The sequence below is a fragment of the Artemia franciscana genome, unplaced genomic scaffold (genome assembly GCF_032884065.1).
Source record: "Artemia franciscana unplaced genomic scaffold, ASM3288406v1 PGA_scaffold_125, whole genome shotgun sequence".
Classification (NCBI taxonomy): Eukaryota; Metazoa; Arthropoda; class Branchiopoda; order Anostraca; family Artemiidae; genus Artemia; species Artemia franciscana.
In genome coordinates, this window is record NW_027062625.1 from 68084 (window position 1) to 78023 (window position 9940).

The 9940-nt window shown below is 33.5% G+C and overlaps 1 protein-coding gene across 1 annotated transcript in view; it reads left to right on the forward strand.

Moving 5' to 3' along the window:
• LOC136041283 (zwei Ig domain protein zig-8-like) overlaps positions 1–9940 on the forward strand; it is a gene marked incomplete at both ends in the record, with an annotated part of 35382 nt that overhangs the window by 19864 nt on the left and 5578 nt on the right. The window lies entirely within an intron of this gene.

Genomic DNA, 9940 nt, shown 5'->3' on the forward strand with positions numbered 1-9940 from the left:
ACGCTATTTTTTTTAGAAACTTTAAAAAAGCTTTATATTCTAATTAAACGGCCCTTGTGTTTCCTGAATGGTTCTTAAAGACTTGGATTAAAAAAAAAAGTGTAATAATTTCTGTTTGTTTTAAATTTTTTGTCTGATGTTACTCCTTACTTTCAGTATAAAAACTTGTTTTTTTTTTAATTTAACAGGTACTAAGATCAGTTTAAGGTGACGTGGTACCTTAAAAAATCGATTTATCTCGTCCATTTTAAGCTTTTGCGGCCAAACTATGCGAAACTGATTGAGTGGTGTTATCATAACTTGTCAATCCTGGATAAGGGATTCGAATAAAAGACAGGAAAATAAAAGTCAATACCAAGTTTCTCGGAAATCTTATCTATTGGTGTAGAGGGCCCTTAAATGGGCCAAGAAACTTTCTGTCATTAATCAGTTTGAAACATGTCACCTTGAAAATGCATACGATTTGACCTATTTGACACTACACATAGGCCTTGTTTTTTAAAAATCAAAAAATAAGATCTTAATATTTATTAAACCAATTAAGTACTCATTGAGTGAAAAAAATGACAAAAAAAAAGAATTCAAACAATGAATATTACATGATTTTTTCAATGATATTTTTATAGTCCCATATAAAAATGTACCTTTACACATTCACAAGACTTCCACGTAAGCACAAGAAAAAAAAATCCCCCACCTGATTACCTAAGTATTATAAAAAACAGCAGTTTATAGTCTGTCACTTTTTGTCGCCATCTACTTCTTTCTCTAGTTATCAAGCTGACAACTGACTCATTTCAGCATAATATAGCCTACCGATCCAACAAAATGGATCGATAAAGAGCAGTTACTCAGACTCTGCAAGGTTGAAAATAGGTGAAACAACTTGTAATTCCATAATTACAATGTTTAAAGTTGTAAGCACATATAATTAAAATTTAATTATGAATAAAATTTAATTATATTTAATGGTTTAAAGCTTACATATTTAATACTTAGGCTTTCGGATAAAGGACAAACAATTTACCCTAACCATTTCCAATAAAAGTGGTTTTCGTATAAACTTGAAGAGGAATCATTTGATTTGAAATTGGAAGTTCTATTGCCTCTTTAAAGGACTGAAAGGAGTTTGAAGGCAACCCTCCTTTCACCCGCAGCCTTTCTGACACCCATGCCCCTAAAGCCCCCTGGTTTTGAGTAGAATCTTAAGACAGAAAGTTTTTTTTCAAAAATGTCAAAAGTCTAATAGGTAGTCCTCCAGAGTTTACGTCATCCCCAGCACCCCAGGGCAATAGTCCTAAAGTTTTGTTTAATTGCCCATTGTTCACTGATAGAATATGGTGGAAAAAATATTTGGTCTTGATTATCAATCAACTAGGAGCTCTTACAAGTTGTTTGCTAGACCAAGATTCCCAGAGTCTCCCAAGGACATCTCTAGAGACCAAACGCATAACATGAGCAAACCCAAAAATACTATGTGTACCACAGTTTTCAAGGTATGGCCAACCTTTCGGGAAGGGCTTTTTGGGTCAATACAAAATTTTCAGGGAGACTAAGAGTAGGGCAAAGTGGACTCAAATTCTGACTTAGGGAGGGGATAAAGACAAATCGCAAGAAACTGTGTGCATCCAGATGATCAAAATTCCACATCTAGAATATCTTGGGAACGACTTGGGGCTTGAAACTTAAAAATACTTTTAGGGGAAAGTTAGCGGAGAACGGGAAAAAGGGGCTTCACCTGTTCACATTAGGGAGAGGAAAATGAGGGTAAAAATTTATATCTTTGATTAATAAAAAGATTTCTGCACTTTACCCTCCTCTGTGACTTGTAATTTCTGCATAGTTAAATAACGAGGTACATCAAAAGAATTTACATTCCACTCAAACTTTAAACAAAGATAAACAGTAAGTGACAGAAGTAGGGCACAAAGCTTCCTAAATCTCTCAAAGCCCAATGAGTCACTTACGCTTTGCTAAAGGTGATTTGTATTTCGTGAACTTTGCTAATTATCATAAGATCAACAACAGCACAACAACGAAAGAGCAATATCAAAAAGCAAATCAGGCTTTTAAAGTAAGAGTGATACCACTCCACTCCCTCCTAAAATTTCCAAGCTTGTTTGATATTGATTGATATGAAATCCTAGAAATATCCACATGTTTTTTCAAAGTTAAAATTATAAAAGATGAATTATTTCGTCCAATCTATTTCAAATATTGAAGAGAATACTTGTTAACAAAAATTTTATTCTAAATAAAACGTAAATAGCCTTAAGTCCTACAGAAGGTTCAGGGGAGGGTAGGCCTAATACTGTATTTGGTGATTTCTGTTCTATTTAATTTACAGGATTATTTATTTTAATTTACAGGATCTGTCAAACAGTTCGTGGTAAAGAACTGTAGTAAGAAGCGACCCGGCTCAAAAGTAAACGAAACTCGAAAAAACGGAATTTTGATGTTAAAAGATACATCAAAAGAATCGGATTTTCATGCTGATTTTAAATATATAAGTATCTTTCCTTGGAGGAATATGTCATGGGGGGAAGAGAAATTCAATGAAAAGGGCGCAGGATTTTCTAGCATTACTATAAAAAAAACAATGAAAAAATAAACATAAAAAAGTTTTTTTCAATTGAAAGTAAGGAGTAGCATTAAAACTGAAAATGAACAGAGATTATTACACATATGAGGGATTCGTCTCCTCCTAAATACCTCGCTCTTTATGCTAAAGTATTTTCAGTAATTTCAACTATTTATTTTGCGGCCTTTCTGATTCAGGGGCCATTCTTAAAGAATTGGAACAAAACTTAAGATTTAGTGTAAAGAACGAGGTATTAACGAGGGGACAAACCCCCTTATATACATAATAAAAATATAAGAATATAGAAGTTTGTTACGCAAGTTAATTCTTAAGTTACGTGTATTTTTTACTACTAAAAATGTTCGTTAAAAATCAAAAGTTCTAGTTGCTTTTTTAAGTAGCCAAAAAATTGGAGGGCAACTAGGCCTCCTTTCCCACCCTTTATTTCTCAAACTCGTCTGATCAAAACTAAAAGAAAGCCATTTAGCCAAAAAAAGAATTAGTATGCAAACTTCATTTTAATAATTTAGGAGAGCCAAAATCAAACATACATTAATTCAAAAACGTTCAGAAAGTAAATAAAAAACTAGTTTTTTTTACCTGAAAGTAAGGAGCGACATTAAAACTGAAAACAAACAGAAATTACTCCGTGTATGAAAGGGGCTGTTCACTTCTCAACGCCCAGCTCTTTACGCTAAAGTTTTTCACTGTTTAATAAAGTAGAATTTAGAGAAAGAGACAAACTTTAGCGTAAAGAGTGGGGCGTTGAGAAGGGAACAGCCCTTTCATATACCGAGTAATTTGTGTTCGTTTAAATTTTTAATGTCGCTCCTTACTTTCAGTTAAAAAAAAGTAGTTTTTTTATTTAATTCGCTTAGGATCCCTTCATTTATCTATAGCAGTATATATTATTCTCATACCAGATATTTATACCTGATCTATATTTATTTTTATTTATGCTTGTTTTGGGTTTAGCTATACATTGATTACAATTCCTGTTCATTATTAAATAAAAAAAACGAATTTTTTTTTTAGCTAAAAGTAAGGGGCGACATTAAAACCTTAAAACGAACAGAAATTACTCCGTATATGAAATAGGTTGTCCCCTCCGCAATCCCTCGCTCTTTACGCTAAAGCTTTTAATTATTTTAAAAAGTAAAATTGTGGCAAAGAGTCAAACTTTAGTGTAAAGAGCGAGGGATTGCGGAGGGGACAACCCATTTCATATACGGTGTAATTTCTGTTCGTTTTAAGGTTTTAATGTCGCTCCTTAGTTTCAGCTAAAAAAAATTCGTTAAACGCACAAATAAACACGCACCCGTGATTTGTCTTCTGGCAAAAAATACAAAATTCCACATTTTTGTAGATAGGAGCTTGAAACTTCTACACAGTAGGGTTCTCTGATACGCTGAATCTGATGGTGTCATTTTCGTCATTTTCGGTAAACGACTTCTAGGGGGTGTTTCCCCCTATTTTCTTAAATAATGCAAATTTTCTCAGGCTCATAACTTTTGATGGGTAAGACTAAACTTGATCAAACTTATATATTTAAAATCAGCATTAAAATACAATTCTTTTGATGTAGCTATTGACATCGAACTTCAATTTTTTAGAGTTTTGGTTACTATTGAGCCGGGTCGCTCCTTTGATAAGTGTAAAGTTAGTACTGTTACTGATAAAATTGGGCATTTTATCGTAACTTTACGGACATCCGTGAATTTGATATTTTATCTATTTTACGTAATTTACCTGTTTTGCTTATTGGTATTTTACATATTTTACCGGTATCTTACATATTTTACTGACATGTTTTACGACGCCTTGCAATTTTCAGAGCATCAAAACCGCAAAGAGGCTGGCAGAAAAAGGATTGAATATAATTTTTTTCTGTGTATAGGCCTACCCGTGTTCCCCGGTTTAAAAGGTGGTTTGTCTGACTTAATTCTCTTGTAATCAGAATGGCGAAGTGTATTATATCATAGGTAATTATAATTTAAAATGATAAAATATTAGCTGAAATAAAATTGCATTAGTTCTGTGAACTGTCAAAGACACAAAGGGCTAAAAGCTGGATTGACATATGAAAAAAAAGCCATAAAAACGAGCCAGTTGAAAAAGGGAAGTGAAAATGATAGAGGCAAAAATTTTGACTGAGACTTCCGCCCAGCCGTCTTCAGTTATAAAAAAAAGGAGCCTAACCTTTTGAATTAGCTCTTTCTCAGTTTTTCAGAAGAAAGATTGAATCACATAAACCGAAAAAACCAAGCCAGAATAAATGAAAGACTAGTCACCTATTACATTGGGCGAGAATCCTATGCTTAGTGACTGACTTAGCGTGTCTACAGACCTAAGTTTTGTTAAAAGTGTGGCTAGATGATCTTAATTTAAACTTAAGAAAAATTTATTTTAATCCTTGAATTTTAAAATATTGTAAATTCGGGTATAGAAATATCTTCAGTATCTGAATTTAAAGCAAGGATAAGGCTTCAGGGGTATATCCAAGCCTTTTGTTTGGGTGGAGGAGTCAGGTAACCGGCACGGTCGCCTGAATCAGAATGTATGTCTGAAGGAGGGGAGCTAAATTTGCAAGCAAATCCTGTTGAAGACAGTGTTAATGGCTGTAAAAGTGACTGAACGTGCCACTATTATGATTAGTGGTTAGTTAATCAAAGTCATCAAAGTGTTACAAACCTCTTTTTTCTTTGCATTCGGTACTTTTATAAATAAATGAAAAATAACATGAATATGATAAAAGGAATGTGACTGAATACGGCTATTTAAATGAGCAAGGCTGTTAGGGTAATATTTCGTAGAGTTTAAATGTAGGAAAAGAAATGACTAATATAATTTTACTCCCAAATAATGGTAATTGTTTTTTTTTTTTTTACAAAATGGATGTCCGAAATCAGGCACTGTTCAATTGCTGAGGTGTTACCCTAGGCACAAGATTACCAAGGGGATAAACTAGTCAGTTAATTAAATTGATATAACTTTAGATGAAGAGGTATTATCTTTTTAAGCCCAGGAAAATCAGAATCATTAAAAAATCTCACTAAAAGCTGTAAATGATGCTCGAAAAGAAATGCCCAACTGGTTTTGTAGCTACAATGCAACTCTAAAACACCAATTTTACCCTGTATTTTGTGGGGAGTACCTTATTTTACCTTATTTTACCAATTTTACCTTATTTTATCAATTTTATTAACTTTATTTACCGACTTTTTATTTGACGGTAAATTTTACAACACAACTTAATGTATTGTAAAACAATATATCTGATTGTTGTGGGCTTAGATATGACACTACTATTCTTCGGGGAACTTCTTTTTCGGAAACACTATTTTAAATTAATTTGAGACAAAAAGGTATAGCCTACGTATTTTGTTTAATTTTTGGAGGTTTCTACCAGATTCTTTTTCCTTATTGTTTATTTTTTTGGAAAAAAAAGACGAAAAAAAAAATCTATTAAGTAGTGACTATTTCCTATGGGAGCTTGATCCAAAGTATTTTCTTAGAATTTTAACCACATAGCTTGGAAAGAGCAAGATAAGAAATCGTATTTCGTATATAAAAGATTTTAATTGGCCACAAGATCTTTGACTGATGAGAAGGGATTCCCTTAAGCTAGTCCTGTGTTTATAACTCACAAAAATCATACTAGAGAAACTTTTGTAGCAATTCTAGATAAGGGGAAAAAACAAAACTTGAGAAGATCAGGTAGGATCTTTTATTCAGTGATAGTATAGTTCGAATTAAGGGTGAGGAGAACATACAATTGGCCCTATACAGCTGTATCTCACCGTACTAAGTCACGCATGGCTCAAATTCGTCAAACTCATTGCTCAAATTACAAAAACAATAACAAACAAAAATCTAATGACCATGTGCAAAACTGTAGGGCTGCTTGTTCCCCATTTATAAACAGGAAATTGTTTATCAGTGACCTTGTTAGTTCATTGGCTGGATTATGTCATCTTTCTTTTTTGTACCTAAAGTAAAAAAAATGTAGATGGGAGTACAGTACTGCAACTAACAACTCTCTGCAGCTTTAAGCCGCCGTAGGCCATCATAGTTACTCACGCTACTATGGATATATTTTGTGTATCTACTTTGTATATACAGTAAAAACAGCGCCCAATATGAATGAATGAGCAAAAACAAAATTTTACAGGTTCAAAAAATCTATATTTCAAAAATACGCAAAAAAGTACAGAAATAGTCATGGTTGCAGCAATGGCTTCAACAAAGTAAAGAATGAACCACAGCTCATAGTGACTACTAATATAAAAAAAACACTGCTACACACCATTTCTTAAAACATCACCTAGTTGCCCTAACCCTGTCCCCTGTTTGAATCCACCCCTTAATAAGTGTTATGACTCGAAAGCTATAAAATATATTTTGTTGTGTGAGTAAATTTTGGATGAAAAGAGGGGGGGGGGTGTTAGAGGGCACATTCAAATACAGGAAGTCTACTTTGGGTGTTCCATTCATACCCATTAAAAATTCCAACCAAATTTAGGCTTCAACAAGGTATAAAACCCGCAACTTGCGATGCACCAACTTCACATTTTTGAATTTTATATGTCTTTTTTGGAAAATTAGCCCAAGATTTGCGGTCAGCAAGCTCAGAGAACGTTTAATATGAATTTCGGAGGATATTACACATTGTCCATAAAACAGTTACCTAGTGTGTTTTGATTTAGGCCATTTTTGATTAAAAATTGAGAGTTTATTATAGTTTATTACATAATCCTCAAGTGACCATGAGTCAAAAAATCAAACATGTAGAAATTTTCAAAGTGGAAATTTGAGTATTTCAAGGCCACGGATCTAAGGGCCTAGCTTTGGGCCCTCAAATAGTACATATTAAAAATTCTCGCTTGACTCCGAATTCAACAAGTGCAAACCGTTTGCGGTATAAGTTCTGGTCAAGTTTCAATACTGGACTTGTATCTTGCGATATTATCCTCAGGTTGTAATAGGTAGGTTCAGAAACTCTTAAATATTAATTTGATGGACATCACAAAGAAATAGTAAAATACAATGTCTTCGCTTAATGTTTCTAAGCATGCAGATGGAAAACCATCCTGTAACTCTGATTTTGAAAATATTGCACTTGTCCACCTTTTTACTGATACTTGCATCAGAAGAATGGGTTATATCCATAATTTGAAATCTCTGTCCCTGAGGTGCACCCAAGTCACTCCAAAAGGCATATCTTTTGGACCTATCTACGCTTTGAATAAAATAATTGATTGAAATAGGATTTTTAGAGGGTGACAGACTGCCTTCTGATTGGTTTACCGATCAAAAGTGGGCTACATCTAAGAACTAGATGTTGATCACATGATCAACATCTTCTCCCAGCTTTCTTAAGAGCATTTGCTCTATGTTAAAGAGCAGAAAACAAACATAGAAGATGCTTCGCTCAAAAGTAATAGAAATTTTTCCAATGATCTATTCAATTATAACATAGACGAAATCCTGCTTTTCTCATACCGTCTTGTATAAAGACGGTAAATCATATCAAAAAGATATCGATTCGTCTAATTTCTTATTTCATCTATTTCTACAAGCTTCCAATAGAGATTCTTCATTTTCTTTGCCCTTTGATAATAACTTTCCAATCCGAAATGTACAAAATGCCCAATCCATTGAACTTTGGAGTGCAGAAAAAATGATATTGTTCGATCCTTTTCCTTATTAAGACTACGCAAATGGATTCCATTCCATTGAAGACCTTTTCCAAAGTCTCTTGTGCTTTCAAAAACAAGAGATAAATTTAAATAATTAATTCAAGTGACTTTAGACCTGGTGTTTTCGTTAGGTATAAATTGAATTATTCATATTAGTCACCTTTCTGTACTAATAGAGTTTGAGACCCTTCGTCTTGCGGTGAGAAAAGAAAATTTGCTTTTATGAATAATAGAATTATGCAAAAGTTGTTTTTTTTATTCAGTAAAAGTCCCAGTAGTCTGGAATATTGAAAAAATTGTCATATTTTAAACAAAAAAAATCAAAAGAAGCATGCGTGAGGATCAAAACACTCAAAAAAAGAGAACAATATAAACAATCGGAAATATAAAAAAGATGAGGAAAGGCATATTGTGTAATATTAGAAACGCAACAGGGGATCCAGAAAAATGACAGAAGTCATAACAGAGAAAACAACAATGACCTGATAGAGATAAAAAAAAAAAAAAAAAAAAAAAAAATGGAAACCGAACTTGGTTCTTTAACATTTTTAGAGGTGTCAAACGAGCGAGATCTTTGAGCTGCATCAGAAAAAGTATTCAGCACAACAAACAAGTAATATACTCCCAAGTGACTAGAACTTGATCCTACTGACGACAGACCGAGAGGACACTTACTATCATTTCAATTACCAATATTATAATGAGATTAATTCAAACGAGAGACAAAAGATGAAGCACATGTAAGGGCTTTGGAAGACCGCCGCGGAGCTAAAGAAAAGTGAAAGATGTAATAAAAGAATATGCAGGGATTCACAGTGAAATAATGGTTAAGTTGCTGAGAGATGAGTTTCCTGAATAAAATTTATAGCTTTATCGTAAACATTTGGAAGTAGTTTCTAAGAAGAGGAAGAAGTGGACATCCATATAATCGGACAAGAAAATATTTTTGGTCTTAGGTTTAGTCTACATTAATATTGAGTCGGGTAGAGTTCTATCCACAAATGCAGCCAAAATGTAAGTGTCGTAATGGGTGTAAGAGCCGCAACAAATCTCACCAGTTCAACAAGACAAGTTTCAACTTCCAAGACATACAGAAGAAGTGAGTAAATAATAAGAGAATAAATTAAAGCGAAAGTGTTACCTAATTTATGACGCAAGACTGGACCAGAAGTAATTTTAAGAGAAAAGAGAAAAAAATAATTTATTAAAACAGTGTTTGGTTGTTTCTATATGATGTGAAGACTTTCTAGTTTCCTGGGAGCCTGACAACCTCCGCAGGAAGTTAAGCTGGGCTGGAATTGGAAGCTTACCATGCTCAAGCAGTGTTGTTGGATTATTCTACAATAATAGCCTCTTGGAGCTTGGTGCCATGAAACCATACTACTTTTCCTTTGCAGTAAACCAAGAAAACCCCCTGAAATCTTCGTTCTTCAACTAATAAAAATCGTAAGCGGAGGACAGCAAAAACAAAGCCCAGTATGATTGAATGAGCAAAATTCGCAGGTTCACAAAATCTAGATTCCAAAAATATGCGGAAAAGTACAGAAATAATCATGGTTGTAGCAACAGCTTCAACTTAGCAAAGAAGTAAGCACGACACATAGTACGCAAAAATATAAACAGTTTTCTTTTTATAAAATTGTTTACTGAAAAGCAATTT